The sequence below is a fragment of the Bombus affinis genome, unplaced genomic scaffold (genome assembly GCF_024516045.1).
Source record: "Bombus affinis isolate iyBomAffi1 unplaced genomic scaffold, iyBomAffi1.2 ctg00000172.1, whole genome shotgun sequence".
In the NCBI taxonomy this organism is placed as follows: Eukaryota; Metazoa; Arthropoda; class Insecta; order Hymenoptera; family Apidae; genus Bombus; species Bombus affinis.
Genome location: NW_026108885.1, coordinates 35,336 through 51,593, shown reverse-complemented (window position 1 = coordinate 51,593; position 16,258 = coordinate 35,336). Strand labels below are relative to the sequence as shown.

Here is a 16,258-nt window from a genome sequence, read left to right as displayed (position 1 = left end):
CACTGAGGTAATCGGTAGTAATAAAGGCCGATTGATTTCTTCTATTCTAGAAAAGATTAAAAACTCATTCATCACGGGTTTTCCGCGTACACGCGTAAACACAGGCCAGCTAGAAATAAGGCTAATCGACCCCAACGTCACCGTCCAAAGAAGCCCTTACAGACTTAGCGAGGAAGAGCGTAGGACGGTACGAGAAAGAATCGGTGAACTACTTAAAGCTAACATCATAAGACCCAGTAATTCGCTATTTGCGAGCCCGATGTTGCTCGTGAAGAAAAAAGACGGCTCAGATAGACTGTGCGTGGACTTCCGAGCGCTAAATAAGAATACGGTCGCGGATCGGTATCCTCTACCCCTAATCGCAGATCAAATCGCGAGATTGCAGAACGCGAAATACTTCATTAGCCTGGATATGGCCAGCGGGTTTCATCAGATTCCCATACATCCCAATTCAACGGAGTATACCGCGTTCGTTACACCCGACGGGCAGTACGAGTACGTAACGATGCCGTTCGGATTGAAAAATGCACCGTCCGTTTTTCAGAGGGCCATTTTCAATGCTCTGGGCGACCTTGCGTATTCCTACGTCGTTGTCTATTTGGATGACGTCCTAATTATTGCCGACTCAATAGATCAAGCTTTGGAGAGGTTGGACATCGTGTTAAGTACCCTCGTAAACGCCGGGTTTTCGTTTAATTTTTCTAAGTGCCCTTTCCTGAAGACGTCGATACTTTATTTGGGGTACGTAATTCATAACGGGGAAGTTCGCCCCAACCCGGGTAAAATACACGCCTTGAGTTCCTTACCTGCGCCAACGACGGTCACTCAGCTCAGACAGTTTATCGGGTTAGCTTCCTACTTCCGTAAGTTCGTCCCCAAGTTCTCACAGACAATGAAACCCCTGTATGCGCTCACCTCAGGTAGCAAACACATAACATGGTCAGATAGGCACGAGAAAATCAGACAACAGATAGTTTCCGTCCTGACAGACGCGCCGGTACTGATGATATTCGACCCTAATTACCCCATTGAGCTACATACTGACTAGTTCGGAGGGTTACGGGGCGATCTTGATGCATAAAGTCGAAGGTAAGAATAGAGTGATCGAGTACTACAGTAAAAGAACTACCCCTACGGAATCTAGATATCATTCCTACGAGCTAGAGACGTTGGCAGTCGTAAACGCCGTCAAGCATTTCCGTCACTATCTACATGGACGGGAATTTCTTGATGTTACCGATTGCAACTCGTTGAAAGCATCAAGTAGTAAGGCACATTTGAATGACAGGGTCCACAGGTGGTGGGCTTACTTACAGACTTTCACCTTCGACATTATGTATCGGGAGGGCAAGAGGATGGCCCACGTTGACTTCTTTTCACGAAACCCCGTAGATTCGGATCACCGTAAGATTGATAAAATCGCGGAGAAAGAGATCAATTTGGCCGAAATATCGGAAGATTGGCTACTAGCCGAACAACGTTGTGACCCCCAAATTTCGGGAATTGTCGAAAAGTTGCAAAATGATGAGTTCGCGGAAGACATCGCGAACACTTACGAATTACGGTCCGGTACAATCTATCGTAAAATCCAAAGAAGAGGCAGGACTTTCAGTTTACCTATTGTTCCAAGAGGGTTTAAATGGTCCGTTATTAACCATGTGCATCAGTCAATTATGCACTTAGGTTGGGATAAGACGCTCGAGAAACTGTACGAGTATTACTGGTTCGAAGGAATGGCGAAGTATGTTCGCAAGTTCGTAGAGAACTGCCATGCTTGTGGAGTTTCGAAGGCTAGTTCAGGCAAGATACAAGCCGAACTACATCCTATACCTAAGACCAGCATACCTTGGCATACAGTCCACATGGACATAACGGGCAAGCTAAGCGGCAAAAGTGACTCGAAAGAATATGTCGTTGTTTTGATAGACGCCTTTACTAAATTTGTATACCTGCATCATACCCGTAAGATAGATTCTCTTAACACTATTAAAGCGCTCAAGTCCGCTATATTTTTGTTCGGCAGTCCCTGCCGGATAATAGCGGATCAGGGAAGATGTTTTACGGGCAAACTATTTCAAGATTTTTGTCATAGTAAACACATTAAACTTCACTTGATAGCAACCGGTGCTAGTAGGGCCAATGGACAGGTAGAGCGTGTAATGAGCACGTTGAAAAATATGTTCACAACGGTAGAGACGACCGGACAGTCATGGCAGGACGCGATTGGAGAGATACAATTGGCCTTGAATTGCACCACCAATCGCGTGACTAAAGCAAGTCCATTAGAACTACTAATCGGTAGGACAGCAAGACCGTACGACTTACTGCTACCCGACAATGTCGAGGAAAGGGAAATAGATATCTCCAACGTAAGACAACAAGCAATAAGAGAAATAACAACGAATGCTATGTACGATAAAGATAGGTTTGACAAAACTAAAGCTAAAGTGGTTAGGTTTAATCTCGGCGATTTCGTGTTACGTAAAAATGAAGAAAGGAATCAAACTAAGTTAGACCCAAAGTTTAGAGGTCCATTGGTAATAGCAGAAGTTCTGGAAGGAGACAGATACATCTTAAAAACGTTGGATGGAAAGCGGTCGTATAAGTACAGCCACGACAGATTGAGGAAAATGCCGGATAGTCGTATTCCTGTTGAGTTGGATGTCTGTAGTGATGGCAATAACAGCGACCACGACGATATGAGTACTCCGATCTCGGAAGATCAGCAGCACTATGCCAATAACCCCCGGCAGAGCGAGTTCACTTGCGTCTCGGAGCGGTTATGTGATGTAGCGCAGTGAGACCATGTAAGACATTTCACTTGCGTCTCGGAGCGGTTATGTGATGTAGCTCAGTGAGACCATGTAAAGCATTTCACTTGCGTCTCGGATCGGTTATGTGATGTAGCTCAGTGAGACCATGTGAGGCATTTCACTTGCGTCTCGGAGTGGTTATGTGATGCAGCTCAGTGAGACACAGGAACGAAGCTCTACCTGCTCACACGATCTAGAAAACCGAGATTCATTTGGATACGAAATCGAAAATGGTCCATCATGCCGTTACGATCAGACTGACCCGCAGGATGCAACTATCACCTTGAATACTAATTTTTAATTTTTCCTAATTTCTTATTATCAAACCTCCGAACAGAACTTTGTTATTGCACTGAACCCTTGGCTTATTTGGATATTTAATCAAACTGTAAATAACGCTAATTGTATCGAATTTAATGTTAGAAAACTCAATATTTTAGTTACACCCGAGGACGTGTGATAGTCAGAATGGCCGTGACGGAGATGAAAGAAAACCGGAACCCCTCCTTGGATTCGCGGGAATACCGTAACGTTGTAACTTAGATTAAACAAATGCCGCTCCGATTATTCGAGATTTATGATCATGAGCTTGAGCTCGAGGCGACAATCAGTCGCCGAACGTAGCCGCGGTCAAAGGGATGAACGTTTTATCTAACAAAGGCACAGAGTAACTCTATACCTCTCCTTGAAAGAAATAGACGTAGCGACACGTGGCAGTAACGCCGGGTGTCGGCATGCCTTTGTGGTGTATATTTAGCTAACGTGAGGACCCGCTATAGATCTTAAGATTTAGTCAAGCGAAGTCCTTCAAATAGACTTTGTTGCAACTACGGGAAGATAGGAGAAACCTATCTTCCACGAACGATGCCCCGTCAACAACCCCCCCTTAAGGGCGGCCAGCATCTCTCTCAAAACGCCGGTATGGTGATCGACCAATTAGCAACAGCGCTAATTTCCCTCACTTTTGGAACGAAAGCCTTCTTTGACGAATCCGAGGATCTCATATCCTTAGACCCACCCAATATAGTTTTCCTCGACGACATCGTCGAGACGGAAAGTCATTCTTTCGTGTGGACTCATTGACGAGTGATCAGTGAATACCTCACGTCTAGTTAACAAAGAGTTAGGCTTGAACGGTGCGATAACATACGTTTATCATCCCGTGACCGCTGATTCGTTCGAACCTAAGGTCATCATCACTAGTGCTACGAGTGCTTAATCTTGTTAATAAGCCTGTGCTAATAAACTCTCCGTTGTATCACGACAATGGCTAATTCTAATGAAAATCCATTAAACGCCCATCTCCTTAATCCTGACCCTAATCCGACATACTATTACGTAATAACGTATACCGTTATGTAAAATTACGTAATATGATGTAATGTTATATACTATTACGTTATATGGTATAACGTTATGTACTATTACGTCATAACGTATAACGTTATACACTATTACGTTATAACGTATAACGTTATATACTATTGTCACGTCCCGCGTTCCGCACGTGACGCCACGAGCCAATAACTTATGAATAATTAAACACGACCAATAACAATAAATTAACTAATAACTAACCAATCAAAATAAAAAGAATTATACGACAGACAATCAGAATGAAATAAATGAATCAATAAGAAGAAACACTACAACCAATCAGCAATGACATATAAAATACAAATAAAATGAAATAATTAAATGAACCAATAAATAAAACAAGCCGCGATTCAAATGTATGAGATTTCTCTGCGAAAACACATGAATATACACACACGTGTATGCATATCTGTGTGTGTGACCTACTTCGTGAATCTGAATAATTGGTGATCTAATAAAATAAATAAAAGAAATAAAATATACTACGCTACATCAGCATTCTAATAAAAGTGAAAATTGTATACAAGATTGCCCTGCGACACACACATATATAGATATACACATGCGTACGCGTATCTTTGGGAAAAATTCATAATATATATATATATATATATATGTCGGAGATGAAAGAATACTGGAACCTTCCCTTCGGAACTTTGGGAAGACCCCTAGTATTGTAATTTAGATTTCACCATAGCCGAATTAAGAAACTGTTGTCATTCGATTCGACTGTACTTATTTGAGATTTATGATAGTGAGCTCGGGCTCGAGGCGACAACCAGTCGCCGAACGTAGTCGCGGTCAAGGGATGAACGTTTTGTCTAACAAAGGCATGAAGTAACTCTATAGCTCTCCTTAAAAGAAATACTTGGGACGGCGCACGACGGTAAGCATTTCAACGATTTCTGTCCCGTGGCTCGCCACACGCAGACTCTATTCTTTGAGTAAGATGATTACCAGATGTCGACGCGTCTCCACAGTACATGTTCAGCTAGCCCGAGGACCTGCTATAAATCTTAAGGTCTGTTTAACTAAAGTCCTTCAAACCGACAAACAGTCCTCGTCCCAACTACGAGAAAATAGGAGAAATCTATTTTTCTCACCAACGACGCTTCCTCTTCTCGAACTTTCTCTTAAGGGCGGCTAGCACCCTTCCCTAACCACCAACATGGAAATTGATCAATTAACAGTAACGCCAATTTCCCTCACTTTCCGAATGAAGGCTTTTCTCCACGAATCCGATGATTTCGTGCCCTTGGGCACACCCACCATAGTTTTCCTCGACAGCGTTACCGTGATGGAGAACCACTCTCCGGTACGATCTCAAAGACGATTCAAGTAACTCTCAGATACGTAGTGATTGCCCCATGCATTAACATTGAGTACAACTTAGAAAAGTAGAATTCGTCATCCCGTTGACCGCGGATTCGTTGTGGAGCCTAGGATCATTGTCATTAGCTTCTCGAGTATCTAATTATCCGATTACTTGTCCAATTCCATCATAGTCATATTTGCACTAGTAAATATCTCCTCTATTGCATAATGATCACGTCTAGCGCCAATAGGGATTCGTTTCACGCCCTCAACCCTAACTCAAATCTTAACGCCAACCCGACATATATATATATGTCGGAGATGAAAGAACACTGGAACTCCTCCTTGGATTCGCGGGAATACCGTAACTCTGTAACTTAGCATAAACAAATGTTGCTCCGATTGTTCGAGATTTGTGATCATGAGCTTGGGCTCGGGGCGACAATCGGTCGCCCAACGTAGCAGCGGTCAAGGGATGAACGTTTTATCTAACAAGGGCACAGAGTAACTCTATACCTCTCCTTGAAAGAAGTGACCGTAGTGACACATGGCAGTAAATATTTCAAAGGTTTCTGTTCCGTGGCTCGCCACACGCAGATCCTACCCTTCGAGTCAGATGATCTCCAGATGTCGATATACCTCCGCAGTATGTTTAGCTAACGTGAGGACCCGCAATAAATTTTAAGATTTAATCAAGCAAAGTTCTTCATTTAGACAAACAGTCCTTGTCGCAACTACGGGAAGATAGGAGAAGCCTATCTTCCACGAACGATGCCCCGTCAACAACCCCCCCCCCTTAAGGGCGGCCAGCATCTCTTTCAAAACGCCGATATGGAGATCGACCAATTAGCAACAGCGCTAATTTCCCTCACTTTTGGAACGAAAGCCTTCTTTGACGAATCCGAGGATCTCATATCCTTAGACCCACCCCATATAGTTTTCCTCGACGACATCGTCGAGACGGAGAGGCATTCCTTCGTGTGGACTCGTTGACGAGCGACAGTACTATCTTACGACCAGTGAATACCTCACGTCTAGTTAACAAAGAGTTAGACTTGAACTGTGCGATAACATACGTTTATCATCCCGTGACCGCGGATTCGTTCGAACCTAAGGTCATTATCACTAGTGCTACGAGTGCGTAATCCTGTTAATAAGCTTGTGCTAATAAACTCTAGCCATTGTATCGCAACAATGGCTAATTCTAATGAGAATCCATCAAACGCCCATCTCCTTAATCCTGACTCTAATCCGACATATATATGTATGTATACGTTATTAAACCATTAAAACGCAAAGAAATAAATATATAGATTTTCATTTCTACGAACCTAGAGAATTATATACGAAATCCACATTATGGAATATTCAACCAATTAACGATCCGAGAAACAATGAGAATAACAATACACGCACATATACATATGCATATATATATTTTACATAATGGAAAATTACATTGTGAAATGTATATATATATGTCGGATTGAAGTCAGGATTATGGAGATGGGCGTTTAATGAATTTTCATTAGAATTAGCCATTGCCGTGATACAATGGAGAGTTTATTAGCACGGGCTTATTAACAAGATTACGCACTAGTGATGATGACCTTAGGTTCGAAACGAATCCGCGGTCACGGGATGGTAAACGTATGTTCTCGCACAGTTCAAGTCTAACTCTTTATTAACTAGATGTGATGTATTCGCTGGTTGTAAGGTGGCACTGTCATTCGTCGATGAGATCGTACGAAAGAATGACTCTCCGTCTCGACGATGTCGTCGAGGAAAACTATATTGGGTGGGTCTAAGGATATGAGATCCTCGGATTCGTCAAAGAAAGCTTTCGTTCCAAAGGAGAGGGAAATTAGCGCTGTTGCTAATTGGTCGATCTCCATATCGGCGTTTTGAAAGAGATGCTGGCCGCCCTTGAGGGGTGGTTGTTGACGGGGGGCAACGCTCGTGGAGGATAGGTTTCTCCTATCTTCCCGTAGTTGCAACAAAGTCTATTTGACGGTCTTCGCTTGACTAAATCTTAAGATCTATAGCGGGTCCTTACGTCAGCTAAACATACGCCACAAAGGCATGCCGACACCCGGCGATCATCTTACCCGAAGGACAAAATCTGCGTGTGGCGGGCCGCGGGATAGAAACTATTGAAGTATTTACTGCCACGTATCGCTACGACTATTTCTTTTAAGGAGAGGTATAGAGTTACTCTGTGCCTTTGTTAGATAAAACGTTCATCCCTTTGACCGCGGCTACGTTCGGCGACTGATTGTCGCCTCGAGCCCAAGCTCATGATCATAAATCTCGAACAATCGGAGCGGCATTCGTTTAATCCAAGTTACAGAGTTGCGGTATTCCCGCGAATCCAAGGAGGAGTTCCGGCGTTCTTTCATCTCCGACATATATATACACATATTATTATATCGAACAACTACTCATCTAATATACAAAACCACCTTGTAAAAATTACATTACTGAACATTCAACTAAACCAACTGAAGCTTTAATATAATAATATATAATAATATAATAATATATATATACATAGATATGTGAAATATCAGCGTTGTATATAACCAGAAACAATACAAATGTCACACGACTTCTTCAACAACTTCGACTCTTCGTTCCTGCCGACAACACCTCACACGATGACTGCGTCTTCTAGGGCCACTTACGGATTCTTTACAATTCTTCTTCTTCTTGCACTGAAATATCATATGCAGTGAATAAAATACGAAAGAAGCAGGATGAACTAAATAAAAGAAATCATAACAAGATACACACCGAGACAGTCCGCATGGGAACCTCTGACAAAGATACCTCCGTATCTATCATTAAACGCATAATAATCAAGATCCACAAACCTCATTTGGAAGTCGACACCACTCACAGCGTGCCAATGCAAGGGAGGAAAACGAATGAAATTGTATTTCGTGAAGACGTTTCACCACTTTCCATAGATCAGAAACTGGAGTTACACAACTAATAACCTAATAACAAGAAAGTAATATAAAATATACACGATTTAATATATAGCAAATATGGACATATAAATCTACAAGGAGCAAAATATATCTCATATCGTCAAATAAAACCAAATTGTCAAAAGATCATCAGGACACGACGCCAACGAAGGTGCCACTGTGCCTATTTGGATGGAAAGCCGCCACTTCAGCATCATCCCTCGCACATATTCACACACGCACGTCGATCATGTCATCTCGTACCATTCACATATCTTCCTCCTCTTGCGCTAAAACAAATTCACAAGTTTAAGGAAACAAACAACATGCGAAACGAGACAGAATACTAAAAACACACTCACACAGTTCGCACAGGCGCGGACGCTTTTGTGTCCATGACTCAACATAACCTGTAATCATCAAACTCCACGTTCTCTCATGGAAACTCTAAAAACCTGCAGCATTGCGATTCCCACCGGAACGAACTGTCACGTGACTGTCATCCCATTGGGGATGTCATTATAAAAAGCGTAGCGACACAATTCAAATGGGAGTAATCGTTACCAGTTGAATAAAAGAGTAAGAGAGTAATTGTTAGCGGTTCGGGAGAATTTAACGAAATTAAAGAAGAGTAATTCAGTTAGAATAAACAAATAGGATAGAGCAATTGTGATTAGTTGGTTCAGTAGAATTTAGCGAAAATAGAATAGATTAATTGTTAGCGTTCGGGAGAATTCAGCGAAAATAAGGAGAGTAATTATTAGTCGTTCAATTGAATTTGAGTGAGTCTGATATCAGTTCGTTCAGTTGATTTAATTAGAATTTAAGTTAGGATTAGAGAATAATTGTTCGTTCCAGTTCGAGTTTAAGAATTACGAGATATAAATGTTATTAGTCAGTTCGAATTATAGAATAATTGTTATTAGTCAGTTAGAATTAAAACAATAGTTGGCTCAAGTTTTTGTGTTAGAATTTCGAATCGTTAAACACGTCCGGACACACTGTTGTTTACACTGTTCAAATTAAATAAAGATTAAAACGAAAAATTATAGAAGTGTCGATCTTTGTAAAACCGGAATCACCCCAGCGGTCTGCCCGTTCATCAGCGGAGGCCAACGTCAGGTGAGTCAACTTTAATTATTATTAATAATTAATAATTAAAATAATAAATAATATCAATGATTAGTATAATTCGTCACTAATTCCGCCAGTAATAATTATTTATAATATAATTGTTTATTCCAAACAATCCTCTCCCGTGCTAGTATTCCTGCGCATAGCAGGTTAGCCGAAACGTGGAGATTGTTGACCAGTGGCCTAAACTCCAATCAACGCTACTTAATCTAACAAGAAATATCTAATTGAAACAGTCCTTAGACTGTTTCTGGTGGCAGCGACTACTACATTGTTTAAAATTTCAAAATTTGGATAGCGAAACGTAACACTATTACATTATAACGTATAACGTTATATATTATTACGTTATAACGTATAACGTTATACTGTATGACTGTACAACACTGTATGACGTTTAACGTTATATACTATTACGTTATAACGCATGACGTTCTGTACTACTAAGTTATAACGTTTAACGTTGTATAGTGTTACGTTGTAAAGTCTAACGTTATATTGCAACACCATGTGACGTGTAACGTTATATACTATTACGTTTTAACGAATAACGTTATATACCATTACGTAATAACGTATAACGTTATGTAATGTTACGCAATATGTTGTAACGTTATATACTATTACGTTATATGGTATAACGTTATCTACTATTACGTCATAACGTATAACGTTATATACTATTACGTTATATGGTATAACGTTATGTACTATTACGTTATAACGTACAACGTTTATTGCATCACTATATGTCGTGTAACGATATATAGTATTCCGTTATAACGTATAACGTTATATACTACTACGTTATAACGTATAACATTATATACTATTACATTATAACGTATAACGTTATATACTATTACGTTATAACGTATAACGTTATACTTTTTTTGCGTGAGGATGGGAAAATGCTGCTACGCATGCCCGGTGACTCGCATCACTGGGTTATGTGGGACTCGGGCGGATTTTGTTGCCATACCCACTAAAAACCCCTCCTCCTTCTTCCTCTGCTTTGAGGACAGACAACCCCGGTAAAAGCTGTCGGCAGTCATCAGGGTTGTCCTTTCATGCCCTGTTGTATCTTCTTCTTCGGGTAGTTTCTGCTCATGTCATCTTCTCAGGCAGTTCAGAATACTGGGCTGATCTCCTTCTGCGGTTTTTCGTTGTTCTGTATTCTTGCCTTCACTGCTCCGCGTAGTTGTTGTTGCTCTTGTTCTCCTCCTTGCCTCCTCCCAGGCCTTCGCTGTTACCCTCCTGTGAGACATGACGGTCTTGCAGAATTGCCTGAATTTATCCTAGCTCTCGTTCTTGGCGGTCACCGTGGCGATCAAGTTGTCCACGTCTATCTTCTCGCCAAGAGTATTCTCCATCTCAATCCTTCTGTCCATCCACTTCGGGAATGCGAAGAGGGCGTGCTCTGCATCGTCATTAGGGTCTCCACAGTCGAGACAGTTGCTGTCGCTGTCCTTGCCAATCCTCTTCCTATAGACACCGAAGTTGCCATGCCCGGTTAACAGCTGCATGGTGTGATGATCGATGTCCATCTTCTTTTTGGTAAATAGCAGCGCACTCGGTATTAATTTCCTTTCTACTCGGTACTAATATTAATTTCCTAATTCTCCTTTTTGTAGTTTTTTCACTCCTTCTGCCACTCCTCCTGGGCCTTCTTGCGAATCGCCTCCATTTCCTCCTTCAGCTTACTGCCGTCATCCGCGCCGATCCTGGTCTTGTGGATCTTGTTCCTCTCGTAAGTTTCTTCGAGCATCTTTATCTTTATGTAAATCGGGAGATTCCCGATGAACACGCAAAGTGCCGCGTGGGAGACGGTACCGTATGCCGTCGTGTTATGCATAGGGCCGTTCGTTGTGCCCGTTTCAGCTTTTTCCTGTTCTTATCGGTATTCGCTGCTCTAGCCCACACCGGTGCTCCGTAAGTTACGATGGACTTCCACACATTCTAGTAGAGCCTACGAGCAAAGCTGGGCGGCCCATTGATGTTAGGTAGTATTCCCCTAAGGGCTCCTATTAACTTGTCGGCTCTATTACACACCATCTCGATATGCGCACCGAACCTCTGACTGGTGTCGATGATGACTCCAAGATATTTGATGCGGTCGACCGTTTCGATGTCCGAAGAGCCCAACTTGAGTTTCACCACTCTCGGCACTTGCAACCTAGTGATGAGTATGACTTCCGTCTTTTCTCTCGCCAGTGTGAGCCCGACACTCGTACACCAATCGTTGGCGATTCTTAGCATCGTGTTGACCTTGGCGGAGGCCTCTTCGTTCTTCCTAACGGAACACGTGATGGCCAGATCGTCTACGAAGGCGGTTGCTCTGACCATTGGCATGTTGCCGAGTCTCTCGAGCAACCGGTCGTATACCAAGTTCCACAGGAATGGTCCGAGGATGGATCCCTGCGGAACTCTCGCCGCCACCTCGTGCTCCACCGTGCCGTGCTGGTTGCTCACGATGATCTTCCTTCCAGATAGGTAACTGCCAATTAGCTTTTTGACCTTCCATGGCAGCTTCCTTCTGTCAAATTCCTCATATATGCTCTTCCAGCTGAGCGAATTGAAGGCATTGCTAATGTCCAGGGCGATCATCACGCATATTACCTTCTTCTGTTTGCAGATATTGGCAAACTTCATCACCTGCGTAATGGCATCTGTTGAAGTGGTCACCACTTCGAGGATAACTCCACATCTGGTCTTTTTAGCTTTCTCAAGCGCTGAAGCCATCGACAGCATATAGACAAAGGAATAGCAGGAAGACAGACCATAAACAGTAGACAGGCGACGTTGGCTTCGGGGTATTCAGTTATAGGGTAACACTGCTAGCGTGCGGATCTGGACCAGTTCAAATTGTATTCCTGTATTTCACTATTAAACCAAATATATTTTGTTTCTTACACTTTATCCATTCGTTTTTCTCTCTTTATACACGGAATAACCTCAACAGTTTCTAATGCAGATATGCAGACAATACAATGTGCTTTGTTCTCCACATTTCCTGCCAAATACAGTTCACATCTGCTAGTTAGAGCTACGTCAAGTCTGAACCCTGTAAAATCCAGTGTAATTGCAGTTTCGCATATTCAGACCTGAACATTCAGATCAACGTATCGCTGTTTCTATTGCAGATATGTCGACAACTGGATGCGCGATATACTCCATATTTGCTGATAAGTACAGCGCAGATCATGCGAATTACGCTATATCAAATCAGTATCGAGTCAAATCCAGCTAATTGGAGTTTTTAATATACATTATTAAATATTCAAATCCACGCATCACCGTTACTGTTGGAAATGTGTCGACAATACGATGTGCCATGTACTCCACATTTCTTGCAAATTAAGCCAATATCATCCAATTAGCGCTATGTCCACTCTGGTCCGGTCAAACCCAACGCAACTACAGTTTTGCATCTTTACACCTCATTATTCAAATCAACGGAACTCCATTTCGATTGCAGATATGTCGAGAATTCGATGCGCGTTATACTCCGTAGTTGCTACTAAAAACAGCTCACATCATCTGGTTTGCGCTATTTCAAATCCGGTACCTGTGAAATCAAGCGTAAATGCAGCAATGCATGATCAAGATTCAATATTCAGATCAACGTGACTCAGTTTCTATGGCAGATATGTCGACAATACGATGCGCGCTATATTCCACATAGACTGCCGTATACAGAGCGCTTCATCTGGTTTAAGCCGTGTTAAATCTGGACCGAGTCAAATCCAGCGTATTTGTAGTTTTGCATATTCAAGCCTAAATATTCAAGTGAAAGTATCTCCGTATCCATTGTAGGTATGTCGACAATAGCATGCACGTAATACTGCACATTTGCTGCCAAATACAGCACACATCAGTCCGTTTGCAGATTGTCAAGACTGGACTCGGTGAAATCCAGCGTGACTGCAGTTTTGGATATTAATGCTTACATATTCGAATCAAGGTATTTCCGCTTGTTTTGCAGAAATATTGGCCATACGATGCGCGTTATATTCCACATCTGATGCCAAGTACAGTGCACATCATCCGGTTTACGTTATGCAAAATCTGGTCCTAGCCAGATCCAGCGTAGTTGCTGTTTTGTATGTTCAGTATTAAGTATTCAAAACGACGTATCTTCGATTCTATGGCACATATGGCTACAATTGGAGGCTAGTTATACTTCAAATTTGCTGCCAAATACAGTGCACGTTATCCGGTTTGATGCATGTAAAATCGGGACCCAGCCGAACCCTGCGTATTTGCAGTTTTGCATATTCAGTATTAAATATTCGAACCAACGAATCTCCGTTTCTATGGCACACTTACAGACAATTCGGTGCGCGTTATATTTGTCATCTGATGTAATATACAGCGCACATCAGTAGATTAACGTCATGCACATTCTTGTTCCTGTCAAATATAGCATAATTGCAGTTTAGCATATTCATGCTTGAATATCGAAAGCAACGTATCTCCGTTTCTATGGCAGAAATGACGACAATTCGATGAGCGTTATGCTCCTGATTTGCTGGTGAGCACAGAGCACTTCTTCCGATTCATGCTATGTCTTCTCTGGTCACTGACAGATTCAGCGTAATTGTTGTTTTGCATATTCATGTTCAAACCAACGTATCAGCGCTGCTATTAATGTAGTATCGTGGGAAAAATACCTGGTTAGGAACTATGCAAAACAAGGTCGCCTGTCTTTCGGGTATTAGTTTACATAGAAAAAGCCGGCGTAATCAAAGTCACCTAGTTCTTGCGAAGCGTTAACAAGACGGAATTAGACAAAGGGAAAAATAGCGCTAATGGAGGGGAGCGATTCGAATCCAAGGAGCGGTTAATCGAAAAGTGAGAGTGGGTCGAGAGCTTAGAATTAATCGAGGAGGCGAAGAGTAGAGTTCTTAGAATTAATCGAGGAGTCGAAGAGTAGAGTTGTTAGAATTAATCGAGGAGTCGAAGAGTAGAGTTGTTAGAGTTAGGGTTGTCGAGTTATGTTGTTGAGAGTAGAGTTGTTAGCGTTGCGATGTTGCGCGAGTAGCCAAGTTAAAATAAGATTGTTACTATTAGTTCGAAATTAAACAACCATCGTTGTCTGTCTCATTAATATATGTATAACTAATTTAAAATAAAATAAATAGTGTCAAAGAAATTGTATATCTAATATTTTCCGCGATACTACAATTGGGGGCTCGTCCGGGATTATTGAACAAGACAGAGAACGACGCGTTTATAGGAACTAAAAAGTAAAAATAGCAAACGTGGAGGACGAACGATTGTCGGGTGAAGAGGGTTCGACGCTGGATGAGCTGAGAAGTAAGCTCGCACGTCTGAAGCTGCCGATATCTGGTTTGAAGTCTGTGCTGAAGGCCATGATGAACCGATCGTATAAGGCTGGTCAGTCAACTCCGAAAGAATCGAAGCGCGATGAAGAATCGGTAAGTCAGCGAGATCTAAGGAGTGGGCAGAGAGCTGAGCGCGACCAGGGTGGAGACGAAGACCTCGAGAAGCTGAGGACGAAGGAGCTGAGAGCGCGTCTTGCTAGCTTGGGGTTGAGGGTCACAGGGAGAAAGTCTGAACTACGCGCACGGCTACAGGCGGCCCTGGAAGGAGACAACGTATCGTCGGGAGAGGAAAGAGACGACGAAAGCGACGATGAAGAAGATAGGAAAGAGGTAATAAAACATAAGAGAGGTACGCGAGCGATGTGCTCGGACCGTGATGAATATCGCCAAAAGGCATGCACGGTCTCGGTATTAAGCTTTAAAGATGTCGAAGACGCACTAGAATTGTTTAGCGGCGACAAAGGTGAAAATGTGGAGCGATGGTTCGAATCATTCGAAGAAGTCGCGGACACGTGCATGTGGTCGGACCGTCAGAAGGCAGTCTACGCGAGGAAGCTGCTGAGGGGATCGGCGAAGATATTCGTAAGCTTCGAGTGCCATGCCAGGACTTGGCATGAGCTGAAGAAGGAACTCATCAGGGAGTTCTCCAGAAAGCCCAACAGTAGGCAAGTACACCAAAAGCTTAGGGAGACAAGAAAGATATGCGACGAGGCGTGCTTGACCTACATGTATCGCATGCTGGAAATAGCCGGTCATGCTGATATAGAGGAAGAAGCCAAAGTGGAATACACCATAGACGGGATAATAGATGGAGAAATCCATAAGTCTATGCAGTATGGTGCCGCATCCATTATGGAGCTAAGGAAGAGGCTAATTACGTATGAAGAGCAGAATTGCCGAAGGACGAAGTCCGTTGCGAAGCCGGCCAGAGTTGAGAGAAACAACAGTCCCAGTCGATGTGGAAGTGCGAGAAAGACGCGCTGCTACAACTGCGCTGATGAAGAGCACGTGTGTGCAGAGTGCCTGAACAAGTCGAAGGGACTTGCTAAATGCTTCAAATGTAGAGGGTGCGGACACATCGCATCGAAGAGCGGCAATCTGAGCGAGTCCATTAAAAGGGTTGGTAGTGTGTTTCGGTTGTTACCGACAAAGCGTGGTAAAGACTGAAGATCGGAAAATTCGAACTGAGCGCGCTAACAGACACCGGTAGCGAGCTAACGTTAATGCGGTATAATCAGTACGTAAAAATCGGAGCACCTAAGTTAATTCGGGACATTTTTGAATTTCACAGCATCGGATC

At 42.6% G+C, this 16,258-nt stretch overlaps 1 long non-coding RNA gene across 5 annotated transcripts; it reads right to left on the bottom strand.

Annotated features, from left to right (window-relative positions):
- Positions 1 to 8,012: 8,012 nt before the first annotated feature.
- On the bottom strand, positions 8,013 to 9,033 carry LOC126927626 (uncharacterized). Of its 5 annotated transcripts, none has more exons than XR_007715704.1 (4): positions 8,835 to 9,033; positions 8,741 to 8,766; positions 8,298 to 8,503; positions 8,013 to 8,218 (listed from the first exon to the last, which is right to left on the bottom strand). It is a non-coding gene; the product is annotated as an uncharacterized LOC126927626 (long non-coding RNA). The 5 variants fall into 5 exon arrangements; XR_007715705.1 differs by having other exon boundaries at positions 8,839 to 9,033; XR_007715706.1 differs by having other exon boundaries at positions 8,378 to 8,503; positions 8,835 to 9,028.
- Between the last annotated feature and the right edge of the window lie 7,225 nt (positions 9,034 to 16,258).